Genomic DNA, 20,706 nt, shown 5'->3' on the forward strand with positions numbered 1-20,706 from the left:
GTGTTGTGCATAGAATAAATTTGATAGCTGCATTTTGTATGAAATAGTGCTATTTAGATTGAAAGCATCCAATAATGTCTTGTTAATGACTGATTTGTTAAAGAAATTAAAGGTAAGTTATAAAAATATGGAAATGAACAATTTAAGAACATGAGTAACACCAAGTGTAATGGATGAATAACTTCCTTATTCCTCCATGTCGTGTTAAGGTAAAAAATAGTCAACATGTCAGTCATGGCTATTCACATCTTTTCAGCCATATTTTTTTGTTCTCATAATTCTTGCCTATATTGGTGGGGGTTTTTTGCTGTTCCTGATTAACATAATATTTTTGACAGATTACCTCTTTAAATCACAAACTTTAAATTCTACTTAAAATTTCTAAGAATGCAGGGGCACCTGGGTGGCTCAGTTGGTTAAGCATCCAATGCTTAATTTAGGCTCAGGCTATGATCTCATGGTCATGAGATCAAGCCCCACGTTGAGCTCCGCACTGGGTGTGGAGCCTGCTTAAGATTCTCTTACTCGCTCGCTCTCTCACCCTCTGCCCCTCCCCCACTCATGCATGTGCACACACTTTCTCAAAAAATTACTTTAAAAAAAAAGACTTCTCAGATGCAGTTTTCTTAAATATTAGCAAATCTTTTCAAACTAATTTCATTTGCTACCTTAGTACTAATCATTTTAAGCTTGGACCATAGCAACAACCTGCCTGATATTTGACCTCTAGCCTCCATCTCTAAAGTACCCTATACAAAGCTTTACAAAAATAGTTTACAAAATAGTTTTTCTAAATGAGGTTTTTTTAATAGATTGTTTTTGGAGCAGTTCTAAGTTTACAGAAAAACTGGACAGAAGATACAGAATTCCCACATCTCACACACACACACTCAGTTTCTCCTATTGTTAACATCTTGTATTAGTGTGGTATATTTATTTGTTACCATTGATAAACCAATATTGATACATTAATATTAACTAAAGTCCATAGTTTGCATTAAGGTTCACTCTGTTTTGTACAGTTCTGTAGGTTTTGACAAATGCATAATGTCATGTATCCAGCATTATAGTATACAGAATAGTTTCACTGCCCTAAAAATGCCCTGTGTTTCTCCACCTGTTCATCCCTACTGTCCCCCAACCACTGACCACCCAGTGATCGTTTTATTATCTCTGTAATCATGCCTCCTAAATGAAATTCTACTGTCATTTAAAACCTCAGTCTCTGGAGTCAATCCATATTGGGAAATGAAAAAGCAAGCTGCTATAAATTTTTTAAACCATGTATGTATACATATTTGATTATACATAGAGAAAGAATTTCTGAAAAGATACATAGAAAAATGATTACCTCTATGGAAAGGATAATGGAGGAGAGTTAATGAGGTCTTTTACTTTCTACTTTCCTTCTATTTTGTTTGAATTTCTTACCATATACAAATACTATTTTATAATTTAAAATATTGCAATTATAAAGCTAAAAAAAATCTCTGGATGAAGGTGTTTCAAACATGAAAACACAGGAAACCACAAGAGTAAAAAATCTAGAGGTTTTAACTACATAAAAATATTAAAATTCTGTACCTCAAAAGCAACTTAAAATCTGATCAACCCTGTTTATCTATCTATGATGTTCCTTTTTTTAATTTAATTTAATTTTAATTTATTTATGATGTTCTTTAAACTCTTTTGTTTCCATACCTAATATTCTCATACGGCTTTTTTATGATTTCTTGTTTCTTCAAACATTACTGACCTCCCACTCAACATCCTCTTCACTCCTATTTTAGGTTTAGTTTCATTTTGAAATTGTGACCCTTTTCACAATCCCAATCAGCCTTATTTTTATAGCAAATATTACCTTCTAAAATGGCTTATTCCTTAGTTAGATAATAAGTTGTTTGTATGCTTTTGTCTCTGTCCCTCATGCCATTTCCCACCACTAGAAAATAAAATGTACAAGAATAAAGATTTTTGTCTATCTTGTTCATGATGGATCCTCGGTGCCTGACACTAGTAGGTGCTCAGTAAACTTTTTGTTGAATGACTAATTGTTTAATTCTTTAAAAATTTTTAAATTAAATGTCTACATTTATTCCTATAATTCTGCTTCAGTTGGTATATGTTGTGTAACTTGTTGTGTTACATAGTGATCATATTCCTAGGAGTCTAGATACTTGGTTCACAAGCTTCTGTTCTTTCCTACCCTTTCTGATAATGGATATTGAGGAAGAGCAAAAGGGCAGACCCTAATTTTTATCCCTTCGCACAAGTTTAAGGATTAGAGAGCAGAGAGCTCCAGGCACCACAGAGGAGCTATAGTGTTCTATCTCTGTTGCTACTGTTTGCTCTGAAAACTCCTCTGGTGAGGATTTAACTTGAAACTCATAATCTAGCAGAAGGCTCTTGTCATCCATCAAAACCCTAGAGGTTTGGAGAAGGAGTTGGAGAGTGAATGTCTCAATTTTCTAGAGTATCTGTTCAGCCCACACTTTTTTTCATCAGCAACTCGCTTCAACAGACCCTTTGTATTATTCTATACTGGGAAGTTGTTGCTAATGATATCTGTAGCAGTCAGTTGTCTGGACTGATTGTCCCAAAGCAGTGAAGGGAAGTGCCAGGAACAATACTTAAAAACTTACTCCTGACCCTTACCAGGGTTTTCTCAGTTTTTTTATCTTATTCCTCAAGCCCTTGCTCCCTTATTTCTGTAGTTACCTAGGGTTTGTTTGGAGGGAGGAAGCCCACTAAGGAATAAGCCATTAGTAGTGCCCCATTTTCTCAGGAATCATGTAAGAAATCTACTTTACATATAAAGATACGGGTTAAAAGCAAAAGAATGGAGAAAGACCCACCAATCTCATACTAATCAAAAGAAAGCTATAGTTGCTATGTTCAGGGAAAACAGACTTTAGAACAAGGAAAATTATCAGGGATAGAGAGGAGCATTACATAATGATAAAGGTGTCCATTCTTCAAAAAGATATAAACTTTAATGTGCATATCTCACAACAAAGCATTAAAATAGCTAAGGCAAAAGTAGACAGAACTACAAAGAGAAATAGACAAATCACTATTATGGTTGGAGATTTCAACACCCCTCTTATGGTAATTGATAGATCTAGCAGGCAGAAAATCAGTGAGGATACAGTTGAACTGTGTATTACCATCGGTCAATTAGATCTAATTGACATTTATAGAATACTTCACCCCAAAAGAGCAGAATACACATTCTTCTCAAAAAAGATAGACACTTGTCATTATTAAAAAGTAGCCTGCATAGAAAAGTTATAATTAAGGTTAATAGATGTGCAATAAATTTTGAAAAATATTCATAAGGAGGTTTAACATCTGTAATACACAAAGCCCTCTTAGAAATTCACATTAAGGGAACATGTAGTTCAACAGAAAATTGGGTAGCAAAGAATATGAACTCAGCAAAGAGTAACTCCAAATGTGAAAAGATGCTCAAAATCAGGAGAAATCAGGAGCATGCAAAGTAAAATAATAATGAGATGCCAGTTAGGCCTAACAGACTATCAAACTATTGTTTTAATTCAACTAACATTAAATGCTGATTATGTAACCAGCACTGAGCTATGCACACATATAAGTGCTCACAAAGTACTATGAAGTGTATCTTACCCCTGATTTGCAGTAGAAGAAAGAATCAGATGGGTAAATGGACTTGACAAAAATCACATAAAGGAAACTAGGGAATTCACCATATGGAAACTTCTTTTCTTTTTGAGTAGGTAATTCATTCAAATGGTGTGTGTGTGCACGTGTGTATAAATAGACTTATGTTTTGAAATTTCCCACATGTATATCCCCTCCACCATTTCTCATGCCACAGCTATCTATCCATCCATCTCACAACTACTTTTACAATTTTCTCATGTATCTTCCTAGAGCTTATTTTTTCTTTTTCTTTTCCCTTTCTTTTGCAGTCTTTCTTGTCATGGTATTCTTTTTTTTCAATTGAGGTATAATTGACATAAAACTTTATATGTACAGGTGTACAGCATGATTTGATATTTGTAAATATTGTGAAATGATCATCACAATAAGTCTAGTTACCATACACTTACAGAATTTTTTTTCTTATGGTGAGGACTTTTTAAGATTTACTCAGCAACTTTCAAATATGCAAAACAGTATTATTAATTATAGTTACCTTCTGTACATTCCATCCTCATGACTTATTTATTACTGGAAGTTTGTACCTCTTGACCCCCTTCACCCATTTTGCCCACCCCACCCCTGGCAACCACCAGTCCGTTCTCTATCTCTGAGCTTGGCTGGTTGGTTGGTTGTTTTTATATTCCACATACAAGTGAGATCATGTGGTATTTGTCTTTCTCAATCTGACTTATTTCACTTAGCATTATGCCCACATGGTCTATGTTGTTGCAAATGGCAAGATTTCATTATTTTTTATGGTTGAATGATATTCCATTCTAAATATATATGACGTTTTTCTTTTTTTTCCCTCTAAACTTCGATCATGAATTTTTCTTTTTTTTTTTTTGAGTGTAGTTGACACACAATGTTATATTAGTTCATATGTACAACATACTAATTTGACCAATTTGTACATTATGCTATGCTCATCACAAGTGTAGCTACTATCTGTCACCATACAACACTTACAATATCATTGATTATATTCTTTATGCTGTGGCTTTTATTTCCATGACTTACTCCATATCTACTACATTTTCTTTATCCATTCATCTTTCAATGTATATTTAGGTTGTTTCCATATCTTGGCTATTGTAAATAGCCACCCATGTTCAATGAACATGGGTGTGCATATATCCTTTGGAGCATTCTCATTGTCTTTGAATAAATACCCAGATGTGGAATTGCCAAGTCATATGGTAGTTCTAGTTTTAAGTTTTTGAGGAACTTCCACACTGTTTGCCATAGTGGCTATTCCAATACATAATTCCACGAACAGTGCACAAAAATTCTCTTTTCTCCACATCCTCACCAACATTTGTTACTTCTTGTCTTTTTGATAACAGCCATTCTAATAGATTTGAAGTAATTCCCAGAGCTTTCTTATACAAATTTATATTCTCCTTTTTAAAAAACAATTTATCATAATGTACACTATGTTCCACATCTCACTTTTTTGGTTGCAATACATCTTAGAGGTATTTAATCAGCTGCATAATAAGATTACTCATTCTTTAACAGCCACGTAGTATTTGTACTACAAGAATGCCAGAATTGGGGCAGCTGGGTGGTTCAGTCACTTGAGCATCCAACCCGTGATTTCAGTTCAGGTCATGATCCCAGGGACATGGGATGGAGCCCCAGGTTGAGCTCCATGCTGAGCATGGAGCCTGCTTAGGATTCTCTGTGTGTGTGTGTCTTTTGCCCCTCTCCTACTCTCCCCCACTCACACTCTCTTTGTCTCTCTCTCAAAAAAAAAAAAAATGCCAGAATTTATTTTGCAAACTTCTGTGATGGATATTTGCATTGTTTTCAGTCTTTTGCTCTTAAAAACAATGTAGTAATGAAAAATCCTGTTCATAGTTTTGTCTCACATGTTCAAGATATCTGTGGTATAAATTTACAGAAATAAGATTGTTAGATCAAGTTGTGCATATGTGTGTGTGTGTAATTTTGATGATATTGCCGAATTTTCCTCCATAAGTGTTGTATAAAGAACAGTTGAGAACATATAGCACTGTCATTAGAATATGTTATCAGACTTTTGGATTTGAGATTGAAAAGTGAAAATGTTTAATATCAGTATTAGTTTATTATGTTTTTCTCCTGTTATGAGTATGATGAAACATCTTTTCAGAGTGGGCAAAATTTTAAATTCCCTCTTGCTAGTGAGGATCCAAGTAAAAGGGTATTGTTTTACATTGCTGGTATACACGTGAACTTTTCAACCTATTTACAAAGCACTCTGGCAATCTGTGTTAAAATATTTTAAATGACAAATACCTTTGTTCTAGCTACCTTTTCTTAAGGGAATGCCATAGGAGTTGCAGCCGTCATTTCCACTTATAAGTCATGGGCCAAAATATAGTCATATGGCCACACTTTCAAGGGAGGCTAGGAAATATAGTCCTTAACTATGTGGCAATGTACAAAGCTAAAACTTGGGCATTCTAATACTGAAGGAAGAAGAAAGGACATTGAGAGACTAGATTAATTGGTGAGCTAGGTAACAAGAGAAAGAGACTTCCTCCTCCCCCCCCCCCCAATTATCTATTCCTCCAAAGGCATATTGCAAAAAGGCATAAACCAAAGAAGAATTATTCATTGGGAACAAATATTATAACAGTGTAGCATATTACATACTTACAGGTATATATAAAGTTTTATATTTGCCCACATATTCAAAGAAATCTGTATAAGTAAAGTTGGTTAAACACGTTTATGGTATGCAGATACAAATATGACCATGTCACTATCCTACTTTTATTTGCCTTACAGATTGAAGCCCAAACCCCTTTGCCCATACTATTTCTATTGTTATACTGCCTCTCTGGGGATGTAATAAAAACCATATAGAAAGATAAATTGCCTCTATCTGGAGTGGTTGGACTTCATGTAAGATACGGAATCTGAACTGGACCTTGAAGGAAGAAGTATTTGAATTAATGGAGAGGGGCATGGAGGCATAAACAAATAGTTCCAGTCTTTTTAGGCCCACCTTTTAAAAAATCAAAATATAGAATACTACGGAAATAAATGAAGTATCTATCATAAAGTAAAACTATCACTGTATCCACCACTCAGAAAATAGAGTATTACTGTTTACATAGTATGCAACCTCTCAATAACTATCCTGCCTTTCTCCCCAATTTCATCATACTTCCAGTTTCTAACCATAGACCAATTTTGCCTCACTTTCAACCTTACAAAAATGATATTAAGTGTGCATTTCATATGTATATGAGATTGTTCTGTATTGTTTGTAAAAGTTCACATTCATTGCTATATTCCATTGTATGACTACACCAAATATATTTATCCATCCTGTTGTTGATACTTGGGTTTTTCTCCCCTGGGGCTATTAACCAATAATGATGCCATAAACATTCTCTTATGTGTCTCTCGGTGTGAATGGGAAGACTTCTTTTGAGAGAATACTTAGGATTAAAATTCCTTGGTCTCGAGGTATGTTCACACTGTATAAAGAATGACAGTTTTCCAAAGTTTATGTTATTTATATCCCCACCAAAAGTATATGAAAGTTTCACAGTCTCCACACCCTGAGCAACACTTGGTATCATCACTGTTTTTAACGTTAGCCATTCTGATGGGTGTGTAGTGGCATTTCATTTTAGCTTTAATTTGCATGTTACTGGTGATTATTGAGACTGAGCACCATTTTATGTTATTTGCCATTTAGAGATCCTCTGGTTTGAAGTGCTTGTTCAAGTCACTTGCCCATATTTCTGTTGGGTTGTCAGTCATTTTCTGACTGATTTTTAGGACTTCTTTATCCTGGATATGAGTTCTTGAACACACATATATAACCAAATATCCTTTCTCATAGTATGGTTTGTCTTTTCATTTTCTCAGTAGCATCTTTTGAAAAAACAAAGTTCCTGATTTTAGTGTAATTTATTTTCACCAATCTTTTTCATTCTTAAATTATTTCACATGTGCCTTCAATTTTTTTTATAACCCTGACTGAAAGAGTAATTAGTACCAGAGCTGTTACAGGAGATGGACCCTTTGAGGTTGAATTAAATACACACACACACATGTAAAATCAATCACAGGGATAACTTCATAGCTATAGACAAAGGGACCACAAGTGATCCATGGCTTAAGGTACTGTTATACTTACTATTAATAGCATGGGATGGAGTGAAGGTGAGAATGTATCACTGTGGTAACCATAGTGATTTAAGATTGTGGATCCACCAGGCCTCTCTTATGAACCTCAACAGAATGTAGACAGGAAAAAGAAAAATGTAAAAACTATGACTGTGTAGCTGAGAATGAATAGAGAGTGTCAGAACTCCTCCACCACAGCTTTGAAGGAGTCCTTCATCTCCTATAAGCAGTGGGCAGAAAAGGTAGATTTGTAGTACCAATAAAATACTCAGTTCTTCCAGTTTTCTTAGTCTAAGGGTAGAGCATTGGTGAGAAAGATGTGGGGCCCTAAGACAGAATGGAGACTTTTGAGCAGACAAGAATGAAGATGAGAATGCTGAACCTGCATATCCCCCAAACTTCCTTGGCTCTCTGGGGAAACTAGCCTCCTCTGCATAGAGGCTTTCGGTGACTGCACTGGGAACAGCTCTCTCATAGGCTGGTATCTGTTCTCAGAACGTACCTTCATCACCTCACAGTATCCCTAGATAAATCTCAAGATCACCTAATCAGAGAAGTATGTGGCCTGCTCTGGCATGAGATAACCTACACAGGAGTTAAAGACCTTACCATTTTGATCAGCAGAAACCTGAGGAGTATATATAGAAGTGGGTTCTAAGGATGTTACACCAAGGGGGAATCAATACAAGGTTTTATCATGGCAAATTTATTGGCATGGGTGCACTCACCTGAGAATCAACATCTCATATATTGGCATTAATAGTTTGCTAGGATGAGGCATGAGCTCAATAACAGTCTACAAATAATAAATGACCTACAAATGAAATTTGAAGTAATAATTTCAGAATCCCAGAAATACTCTGGCATACTGTAGAGAAGAGAAAACAAGGGCTCCTTAGACATTCTCCATTTTTACCAAGTCATTAAGGATGCATTAGTGATAGTATAAGCATCCCTAAAGAGCTCTGAAGTGGCTGCCCTCTGTCAGATTGATGGTGATAAATGCTGTGGTAGAACTGAGTTTCCTGATCTCAGAATAAGATAATCTCAAATTGGTAGAGGCCACGTGATGGCATATAACCATCAGAGACATGGTGGGCACAATTACCATAATAATCCAAAGAAGAGAAAGTTATTCAGAGTGTTTTGACTTTCAGGGAAAGGTGGTAATGGTTAAAGGACAACAAGAAAGGAAGCAGATTAATAGATTAAGTAGCCTACTAATTTGCTGCTTGACATATATAGGTGGGAAAATTCTAAACTAACTTGTGTTGTCATAATGAAATTTGAAGCATCTCATCCAGTTCACAGACCTGGAACTCTTTGATGATGGAGAAAGATTGGGTCCCTTTGAAGAAAAACCCTGCAATGCTGCCACAGGTGTATAACCATGAACCTTCCCCTAATCCCATGCTTCCCAAACCTGTCTGTACTTTAGACCACCGTAGAATTCTCAAGAACATCCAGGCCAATTAAACCATAATTTCAGAGAGTGAGACCCAGGCATTGATATTTTTTGAAGCTCCCCTGGTGAGCAAATTCCGGGATCACTGCCCTAATTCTTCTCTAGTGGCCATTTCATGGAGAAAGGAAAATACCAGACCTCCTGAGCCTTATTAGATACTGTCTCTTAACTTATATTAATACCTAGAGACCCAAAACCTAATCCTGGACAACTGGTTAAAATAGGAGGCCTAGGAAACTTAAGTGACAGATGGAGTCTTGGCCTGCATCTGGGTTAACAGTGAGTCCAGAGAGACCCATATTGGGGTTATTTCTCCAGTCTTAATGTGTAGTAAGAATAGACATATTTTAATAACTGAAGCAGTCTTCATTTTGGTTTCCTGTCCAATGGAGTGAATGCTATTATGGTAGGAAGGGCTATGTAGAAGTTCATAACTGCTTGTCTCTCACCAAAGCAGTACTGCATCCCTGGGGAACTTGTAGAAATTAGTGCCACCATGCTGGCATAGTGATTCATACCACATTCCCACTTAACTTCCCTTTGTGGTCACCAGATGGGTCATAGGGAATGACAGTATAAAAACCAGATGGGTAGTAAAGAATGACTGGATTACTGCAAGATTTTATCAGGCAAAGATGCCAATTGTAGTTGCTGTTATAGGTGTGGTATTTTCATTGGAGGAAATGAATAGAGACTTTGATATGATATATAGGTATTGCTCTGGAAGTGCCCCCTCACTTCCCATTCCAGTTATTGAGGGAAATCAGAAGTAGATTGTGTTTAACTGACAGAGACAACAGTAAGCCCTTACTGTCTTGTCTCAGCACTGTGCCACCTTTCTATTCTGTGCTGAAGGGACCTTGATCATCTTGCTATGCGATAGAATATCACACTGGTCTATTATAGAAATGAACGTTAAATGAGCCCAAAGAGCAGGAAGTAGTAAACACTCTACATGCTTTCATAAGACATATGCTTAGCAGAAGGTGCAAGAAAAACCCTGTAAAACTTCAGGGACCTGCCACATGGGATTCAATGGCCAGAGACCTGTTAGGTTATCCATTCAAGTGAGTGACAGTCTGTTACAGTGTTTTTCACCACCACAGAAAAGAAAAAGGCAAAATGTGTGGCAGGCCTTTTTAGGTTCTGGAGACAACAAAATAGTACTTTTGGGTGACCTAACCTGTTTTATGGGTAACTGTAATTTTGAGTGGGGCCCAGAGCAAACCGTCTTGCCAGTTGGGCCTTACGGTTAGGCAGATACAATGGTATTGGAAGTTCGTGTGGTAGAGATGTTATATGAAGCCTCTGAGGGTAAGTGCCAATAGGAGAATTACAAGATTCCTTGGTTTTTGAGTAAAGATCTATCTTCCTCAACCAATGTTTTGTTTTGTTTCTTTGAAAAGCAGCTCCTGGTTTGCTGCTGGTACCTGATAGAGATGGAACTCCTGACCATGGGACATAAGTGACTATGTGAATGATCGAACTACTACTCGTCATGAACTGGTGTTATCTGATTCACCAATCATACAACTGGATGGGCATAACAGCAGTTCACTCCCTACAAAACTGGGTACATGGCCACAACTAAACTGAATAAGCAGGTGACTCAGACTACTGTTATTAGTATCTGCCCCTATTCCTTCAGCACATCTCCCTCAATCCATATATACTGGCTTCAAAGGAGGTTCCCTCTGACCAATTAATGAAAGAAAAAAGTTTAGGTCTTGTTAATTCACAAAAGGGTCTGCAATGAGCTGGCAATAGCTGGGTGTGAGTGGTCACTATACAACACCATCGCTCAATAGTGGCCCTGAATCACAACAGTAAAGGGAAATCCTTTCCTTGAGAACTTTAGGAGACGTGGCCTGAGGTAAGGGTATAGAGTGGTTCATTGTGAGTGGCTTATGAGTCGACAGGCTGGACAAGAACTTAGAACAAATTAGAAAACTGGTTCAGTTTATGGAGCCAACCAGGAGACAATAACCTCCAAATTTAGGATGCGGACTTCAGAATAAAGTATTAGGCTTAAATGCAGTAACCAATATGTAGTGCCATCTTTCCCAGAAGGTATGTATAGTGGAGATGAGCATGGTCCCTCTATTTTCTATATGTCTATTTTTTTTAAATACTGGGAGCATGTTTTCTGAATTTGGTGAAAAGCATGAAATTACAGATCCACAAAGCTCAGTGAAGCACGGGTAGGAAAATTACCAATGTGTGTTATTGTCAAACTGACAAAACTAAGAGAAAATATATTAAAAGCATTCAGAAAAAGTGCACATCACACACAGGAGGGCTATTATATGAATTTTTAAAAGTTTTTTAATGGAAGCATAACACACATGTAGAAAAGTACACAAATATAATTATTTAGCACAACTTATCACAAAGTAAAGATAACTGTGTAATCAACACCCACATCCATAGCTACAACACTAACATGCCCCCTTCTTAGTCATTATTCTTCTTTCTTCCCAAAGGTAATCACTTTCCCAAATTCTAACACCAAAGATTAGGTTTGCCAATGGTTAACTTTTATATATATTGAATACATAACTGTATTCTCTTGTGTCTGGCTTCCTTTGTTTAATATTGTGAGGTTCATCTCTCTGCCCCTACCCTGCTCACTCATCTCTCACTGTCTCAAAAATAAATAAACAAACATTAAAAAAAATCTTTAAAGAAAATATTGTGAGGTTTATCCATGTTGTTACCTGGATCGGTTGTTCATTTATTTTCATTGTTATACAGTGAATGAATATATTGCCATTTACTTATCCATTCTACCGTTGATAGATATTGGCGATGTTTCCATTTAGGGCTATTATAAGGACTGATGCTATGAACATTCTTTTGTATGTCTTTTGGGGTACACATGTATGCATTTTTGTTAGGTTCTCTATTATACCTAAAAACCCACTTGAAGAATTTTTTGGTCCCTGAAACTTTGGACTTAGTGGTTTTGGTAGTCTTGGTACTAAAGAGAGGAATGCTTCCTAATACTTCAACGAATTAGAAGTGGACACTGTTCACTGGCAGGTTTGGGCTTTTTCTGTCACTAACCAACAAGAGAGAAGGAAATCACTCTACTGGCAGGGTGAGGGATCCCTTTTAACGGGGAAATTGCGTTGCTGCTATACAGCAGAATAAATATGGCTGTATATGGACTGTAACAGTATTCTCTGAGAAGCTTGTTCATATTCTCTTAGCCAATAGTCCAGTAAAAAACTAGGGTAACCCAAAAAGGACCTCTGCTAGGACTCATCTTACAAGAATGACTGTTGGGAGTACCCCACCCGGTAAGAATCCCATCCAGGTGAGGTACAAACAAAAAGTGAGAGAAACCAAGAATGGACGGTGAATAGGGCACCTGGATAGCTCAATTGGTTAAGCATCTGATTTCAGCTCAGGTCATGATCTCATGGTTTGTGGGTTTGAGCCATCAGGCTCTGTGCTGACAGCGTGGAGCCTGCTTCGGATTCTCTCTCTCCCTCTATCTGCCCTCATGCTCTCTCTCTGTCTCTCACTCCCTCTTTCTCTCTCTCAAAAATAAACATTAAAAAAAAAAGTTAAAAAAAAAAAAGAATGGATGGTGAAAGAAAACAGCTATGTTTATGAATCTAGGCCTCATGACCAGCTTAAAAAAGCAGGTTTTAAGAGACTATGATTATGTTTTGTAACTTCTTTTCTCCCCTACCATATATGAAGAATTCTAGGGTGCTAATAATGTTTATGGTTCCAGAGCTGATTTACACCACCCCATGATGAGTTTGTAACTGATGGGAAGAGATTGCTTAGTGGAAAAGAGTGAGGTGAGCATATCTTTTCTTCCCCTCCACTAGAGGTTACCTTGAACTGGATTTATACTTTGACCACAGGTCATTACTCGTCTCACAGTGAACTCTTCACAATTCTCTCTCCCTCCAGATTCTGATTAAGTTCTTCTGTCTCTTGGAACCTATTCTTGTAATTCTCTTATACCCTACACACACACATTTGTAATTAGTCCCTTTGTAAATAAACCTTCTTTAAATGATCCTGAATGTATCATTTGTTTCCTATTAGGACTCTTGAACACATGAACTTTTTTTTTTTTTTTTTTAATTAAGTAGGCACCATGCCCAACATGGGGCTTGAACTCACAACCCCGAGATCAAGAGTCCTATGTTCTATTGACTGAGCCAGCCAGGCGCCCCTGGACACATGAACTTTTTATCTCTTGAATTGCTTCTTGTCTAAAATCTACTTGGATTTAGCATAGCCGCCCAATCTTTATTAGTTTTTGCATGATATACCTTTTTACTTTAAGCTTTTCTGCATTCTCATATTTAAGATTTGTCTCTTGAAAACAGGTTAAAAGTGTACCTTTATAAATCCAAGTCTTTGTCTTTTAATTGGGATAATCAATTTACATTTAGTATAATTATTATATACAGGCTTTAAAGCTGCCATCCTGCTGTTTTTTGTCTCACCTATCCTTTGTTCTTTTTTCTGTACTTTCTTTGGGATTGTTCAAGTGTTTTTTCTATTTCATCTTTTTCTTTTGATTTTTTGTGGTTTTATGTTCTTTTAATATTCTTAGTTACTCTAGAAATGAGAATGTGCATCCATGACTTTTAAAAGCCTAGTGTATATTAGTACTTTTTCCACTTCCTAGACAATGTGATTACCTTAGACCACTTTAAGACTATTTTCCTTCGCCTCTCAATTACTGTGTTATTATGTTTTAAATCTGTATGTTTTTAACAACATGATTGTTTTGTAAACTTACTATTTATTGGGATTTACCTATGTATTTTTCCTTTTCATTGCTCTTCATCTCTTCCAGAATGTGAGAGTGGCTATCTGAGATCATTTCTCTCTGCCCAAAGAAAGTCCACTCTTTTTTACAGGGCAGAAATGCTGGTGTCAAATTCTCAATTTCTGTTTGTTTGAAAAAACTTTATTTTGCCTATTTGAAAGTTATATTGTTTGAATGTAAATTCTAAGTTGACAGTATTTTCCTTTGGTACTCTAAAGATAGCATCATTTTGGTTGCAAAGCAGCTGTCTTACTGTCATTCGTTTTGATAAAGTAATTTGTCTTTTTCCTCTGGATGCGTAAATTTTTCCTCTTTGGTTTTCAGCAATTTTACGATGATGTGCTTAGGTGTGATTTTCCTTGCCTTTTTCTTGCTTAAGGTTTATAGTGCTGCTTAAATCTGAGGCATGATGCCTTTTACTTATTTTAGACATCTCTTCAAGTATCACTTTTTTATGGTCTCTCATTCCTTTCCTTCTGGGTCTCAACTATATTAGACTTTTTAAAATTCTACACTGTAAGTCTCTTCCACCTTTAAAAATTTTTTTACACATTTTCTTCCTTTTGTCTCTGTAAACCTATCTGCATATTTTCTTCTGAACTTTGTCCAATTCCCTAATTTTGTCCTCAACTCCATATAACTGACTACTAAGTCTACCCACTGTGAAAGTCTACCCTCAGCTGAAAGACTGAGGTGTTTATTTCTTCCTTGTGAGCCCTAAACTCCAGTTTTCAACCTCCCTGCCCCCTCCTGGGCCTGTGAGTTTGCAAAAATCTGTGTTCACTTTCTCAGTTGCTTTTGATAGAGTCAGATGTCTCTAGCAGAAAGGGAGCCCTGAATACTCAAGTATCTCTCCGATGTGTCTCCCTCTCCTAGATCTTGGCCCTGCAATCTTCACCAGTTTGGTAGCTTTTTAGTGCCTTTAAAGAAATGTGGTTTTCTTTTTCTTGGCCCACTTTTCTAGTTGCTAGTTATTCTCAGCTAAAGCATAATCAAAACCCACCTAGTTCTTTATTATTAGAAGTGGAACTGCAGACGACTCATTTTTTTTAAAGTAATCTCTATACCCAATGTGAAGCTCAAACTCACAACCCTGATATGAAGAGTCATATGCTCCATGCTCCACCAACTGAGCCAACCAGACACACCAAGTCCTTGGTGACTTGTGACATTTTTAACGTCAAAAATTTTACTGGATGCTCCTGCCCCCTCTCTATCAAAACACACAAGGTACTAGTCATACATGTTTAGCATATAAACTATAAATAAATATATAAGAAAAATAGACACATCATTATGTCCAAGTCCCCTGTAATAACTATTACTCAGGGATTTGTAACTCAAGGGAAACACTGCTAGAAGCAAAGGCATAGTCTCAGGAAAGTTAGAAGGATATTTGAAGGAACATGAGCCCAGTTTGATTAAGAGACTTGATGTATGAAAGCAGGGATAAAGGTCTGACTTTTATTCTCTATATAATAGGAAACCATTGGAAATTTCTTTATTGTGGTATCTTTAAATTTTTTTTTAATTTTTTTTTTATTTTTGAGGGAGAGAGAGACACAGAGTGTGAGCAGAGGAGGGGCAGAGAGAGAGAGGGAGACACAGAATCTGAAGCAGGCTCCAGGCTCTGAGCTGTCAGCACAGGGCCCACAGCGAGGCTCAAACTCACAAACCATGAGATCATGACCTGAGCGGAAGTCAGACACTCAACTGACTGAGCTACCCCTATTGTGGTATCTTTTCATAAAAACTGTGTTCAATACGGTAGTGACATGCAAGATAGACTGAAGAAGTAAGAATACAGGCAGAGAAACCCACTAGGAATCTTTAGTAATGGACCAAATATGAGCTGTTGATGAGAGACATCATGGTGTAATGAAAAGAATGTTGACATTAGAATCACAGGACTTGTAATTACTGGTCCTGTCAACTTGGGCAAGTCATTTAACCTGTGTGATTCTGCTTATTTACATGCCAGTCACCTTGGAGGCCTTTAATAGAATGATGAAATGTTAATAACTTTTGCTTAACTCACAGAGTGGTTATACAAATATAATGATGATAAAAACCTTTTAAAATGCATATTATAAAATTTAAGGTGTAATATGCATTTGAAGATCTAAAGAAATAAAAGTGGAGACTGATAAGGAAAGAGAAGAGTGAAAGAAAAAGATTATTCAAGTATAGTGAATCCTGGTGACTAGAAAATGGAATCACTTACATAAGTCAGTCAAAAGAGGAACTGATGGGGTGCCTGGGTGGCTCAGTCAGTTAGGCATCTAACTCTTGATCTCAGCTCAGACCGTGATCTCAGTTTGGGATCAAGCTGTGTGTCAGGCTCTGCACCGACAGTGAGGAGACTGCTTGGGATTCTCTCCTTCTGCCCCTCTACACCCCCTTCCTCTCTCTCTCTCAAAATAAATAAACTTAAAAAAAAAAAAAAAAGAGGAACTGATTTTGGGAATCAGGACGAGGGAAAAAAGTGCTTTATTTCTTTTTAATTGTGGAAATGTTTAGCAGGCACTTCTCTATTGTATCTATTAATTTCAAATATTCTTAGGTATTTTCATGTGAGATTACTCAATTTCCTTTATAAAATTTTAAGTTTGGGGATAGAGAAAGAAGATATCTCCTTGGGAATATGTATTTCCTCATTTTTTTTTTTTTTTAGTTTATGTGTTTATTTTGGGAGAGAAGAGAGTACAAACAGGGTAGGGGCAGAGAAAAAGGGAGAAAATCCTAACAGGCTCTGCGCTGACCTGGCACAGAGCCCTAGGCAGGCTGCGGATTCAGGAACCCAGAGATCATGACCCCAGGCAAAATCAAGAGTCAGACACTTAACCGACTGAGCCACCCAGGCACCTCATTTTTAATTTAATTTTAATTTATTAAAAAAAATAAAGCATGTACCTGCTGGTTTGATAAAAGTTCCATTTATTTTTGTCCAGTTTATTAGTAAAGTGATTACCTGGGGTACTGCCTGGTTTAAGGATTATTTGTTCCTTCCAATTTAATACCAAACTGCTATTCTTCAGTGTGTATCACTCTAAATCTTTATCACTATTAGTACTTTAAGGTACTGTACCTTACTAAAATCCAGGCACTTTATTTTTTTTTCAATATATGAAATTTACTGTCAGATTGGTTTCCATACAACACCCAGTGCTCATCCCAAAAGGTGCCCTCCTCAATACCCATCACCCACCCTCCCCTCCCTCCCACCCCCCAGCAACCCTCAGTTTGTGCTCAGTTTTTAACAGTCTCTTATGCTTTGGCTCTCTCCCACTCTAACCTCTTTTTTTTGTTTTTTTTTCCTTCCCCTCCCCCATGGGTTTCTGTTACGTTTCTCAGGATCCACATAAGAGTGAAAACATATGGTATCTGTCTTTCTCTGTATGGCTTATTTCACTTAGCATCACACTCTCCAGTTCCATCCACGTTGCTACAAAGGGCCATATTTCATTCTTTCTCATTGCCACGTAGTACTCCATTGTGTATATAAACCACAATTTCTTTATCCATTCATCAGTTGATGGACATTTAGGCTCTTTCCATAATTTGGCTATTGTTGAGAGTGCTGCTATAAACATTGGGGTACAAGTGCCCCTATGCATCAGTACTCCTGTATCCCTTGGGTAAATTCCTAGCAGTGCTATTGTTAGGTCATAGGGTAGGTTTATTTTTAATTTTTTGAGGAACCTCCACACTGTTTTCCAGAGTGGCTGCACCAGTTTGCATTCCCACCAACAGTGCAAGAGGGTTCCCGTTTCTCCACATCCTCTCCAGCATCTATAGTCTCCTGATTTGTTCATTTTGGCCACTCTGACTGGCATGAGGGGATGTCTGAGTGTGGTTTTGATTTGTATTTCCCTGATGAGGAGCAATGTTGAGCATCTTTTCATGTCAGGCAAACACTTTAACTTCAATTTGAATTTCATGTGAGACATAACAAATGTCTTATTGAAAGTCATATGCCATGTTTGTTTCTTTTATATTTTAAATGTATATGCCTTTAATTTAGACTGTGAACTTTTAAGATGGTTTCTGTTCCTTCTGAAATCCTTAGTTTCTCCTAATTGTTTTTAAAATTAAATTGTAATGGACACTCAACCATAACAGTAGCTTTATGTTGTGCCCCAGGAATTTGTCCCCCATAATTTGATTATCTCTGGATTTCTGTAGTATGTTACTGAATCTGTAACTTTACATTTCCAGTAACATCCAACATCTTCAGTAAGTTTATAAACTTTAAAAAAATGCTTTGTCCACCATTAGAAAGCTGATTGGAGGTTTAGACCAAACATTCCTCTTACATCCTCATTTGTTCCCTCTCATTTTTATTTAGTTTCCCCTATTCTTACATGAGTATAAATTTGGTTATATAGAGCTGTTTGCCTTTCCTGCTTTTTTTTGCCCATTACAGTTTTCTGTATTTAACAGCCCTTCTAGTTCTACTCCAAATAAAATATTTTGTATTTTTTACTTGGGACTACAAAAATAATGTATTGGCATCCTCTCTTATCCAGTAGATTTTGGCATGCCCAAATCTGGAAGTGAAAAAAGCAACAACAACAACAAAAAAAAAACAGAGCAGCAAGGAAAATCGGTAAGCTTTATCCTGCAGCAAAAATATCAATCTGTTCTTAAGGAATTAAGTGCTTCACAAAGGTGAGTTCCCCATGTGACTAAGGCTTCAATTATTCATCATGGACAGTAACCCAGTGCAGTTTGAAGGTCCTTGTCATTACAGGTGACCTAGTAAATGTTTGACAACTAGCTCACCAGGAAAGAAAAAAAAAAAAAAAGCTTTGATTATGGTGTTTGCAAATTTCTTGGGGTAAATATCCCACTGTGGCTCATTTCAGGCTACCACAGGACATCACAGAACACAGAATTAGAAGAAGGTATATATTATCAAACTATAATATTTCTATAATACGGATATGATCACCATAACCACAAAAACATGGATAATAGTAAAATGAGGAAATGAATTTTGAATATTTATTATTCTTATATATTGGATTTTAACATAATTGTCAGCTTACATAGTTAATTCTTCATAAAAGCTGTGTTTAACAGCCTGCAAAATTTCTAAAAATGTTTAAATGTACTCATAAAGCAGTATAAGCCAGCTCTAGCATATACTGCTTTCTGCACTTAGTTTTGGAAGTGACTTAGGCAATAGCTAATATGAGTTGAATCCTTCATGCCTTTTTCATATTCCTTCATGTATATGATACCTTGTTATGACTTTATTACTCTTTAAAATCTTCTGAGCCAGCTGTAAATGTTTAATTTGTCACTTGTAAATAAACACAAACAAAAGGAACTCCATGAACAATGGGAAAAAATAGAGACATTTCCTCAAGGAAGAAATATAGACAGCAAAACAGCACATGAAAAGATGCTGAACATCATTAGTCACTAGGTAAATGCAAATTAAAATAACAATGAGCTATACCACTACATACCTATTAGAATGGCTGATTAAAAAGACTGGTCATAACAGGTCAGGGGGAATTGGAATTCTCAGTATATAACTAGTGAGAATGTAAAATGGTACAACCACTTGGAAAACAGCTTGGCAGTTTCTTAAAAAGGTAAATGTATACCTATCATAATCCACCTATTCCATTCCTACCTATTTACCAAAAAGAAAACCTATGTCCATACAAACACTTATACAAGAGTATTTGTTATATACAAAAACTGGAAACAACCAGAATGTCCACCGATGGGTGAATGGATATAGAAATTGTGGCATATCCATACAAAGAATACTACTCAGTAGTAAAAAACAAAAAACAAAAAACTGTTGAGTGACACAACATAGGTAAATCTCAAAATAATTATGCTGAGTGAAAAAAGTCGCGGAGGGCATGCCGTTTGATTCTATTTAAATAAAATTATAGAAAATGCCAACTAAGCTATAGGACAAAATGATCATTGGCTTCAAGTGGGTGCAAGGAAGAGGAGTTGGGTTGGGGGAACAGAAAGGGTTTACAAAGGACTACACAGACACTTGTAGTGAGGCATATGTTTATTATCTTGATTTTGGTGATTGTTTCATGGGTGTATACATATGTCAAATTACCAAATTGTGTACTTTAAATATATGTGATATACTGTATGTCAATTATATTTCAATAAAGCTATAAGAAATTTTTTTAAAATTTTTTTTAACATTTATTTATTTTTGACAGCCAGAGACAGCTGTGAGCTGAGCGTGAGCAGGGGAGGGGCAGAGAAAGAGGGAGACACAGAATCTGAAGCAGGTTCCAGGCTCTGAGCTGTCAGCAGAGCCTGACACAGAGCTGAAACTCACGAACCGCAAGATCATGACCTGAGCCAAAGTTGGACGCTTAACCGACTAAGCCACCCAGGCGCCCCCATAAAAATTTTTAAAACTATGGTCTGGCCAATGAAGATGAGGAAAAGGCAACTGCTTTGTGCTGGACAATACATTTCTATCTTTGGGAGTAAAACTGTATAGGTTCTTTAGGCAAGGCCTGACCACATTGCTGGCTTATACTGAGATGTTGAGCAACTGAAATGCTCATGTTTTTATCACATGTCTGCTGTTAAGCCAGATTCTCTTCATCTTTATACTTTA

At 36.6% G+C, this 20,706-nt stretch overlaps 1 long non-coding RNA gene across 3 annotated transcripts in view; it reads left to right on the plus strand.

Moving 5' to 3' along the window:
• LOC102962046 overlaps positions 1 to 20,706 on the plus strand; it is a 43,724-nt gene that overhangs the window by 8,166 nt on the left and 14,852 nt on the right. For 2 of the 3 annotated variants that reach the window (XR_006216837.1, XR_006216838.1), the window contains exons 2-3: positions 10,690 to 10,887; positions 18,617 to 18,696. This is a non-coding gene — a long non-coding RNA (uncharacterized LOC102962046). The remainder of the gene's footprint in view (positions 1 to 10,689; positions 10,888 to 18,616; positions 18,697 to 20,706) is intronic. The other variant, XR_444856.3, reaches the window with a different exon arrangement.

Source organism: Panthera tigris, chromosome B1 (assembly GCF_018350195.1).
Source record: "Panthera tigris isolate Pti1 chromosome B1, P.tigris_Pti1_mat1.1, whole genome shotgun sequence".
NCBI classification, from domain to species: domain Eukaryota; kingdom Metazoa; phylum Chordata; class Mammalia; order Carnivora; family Felidae; genus Panthera; species Panthera tigris.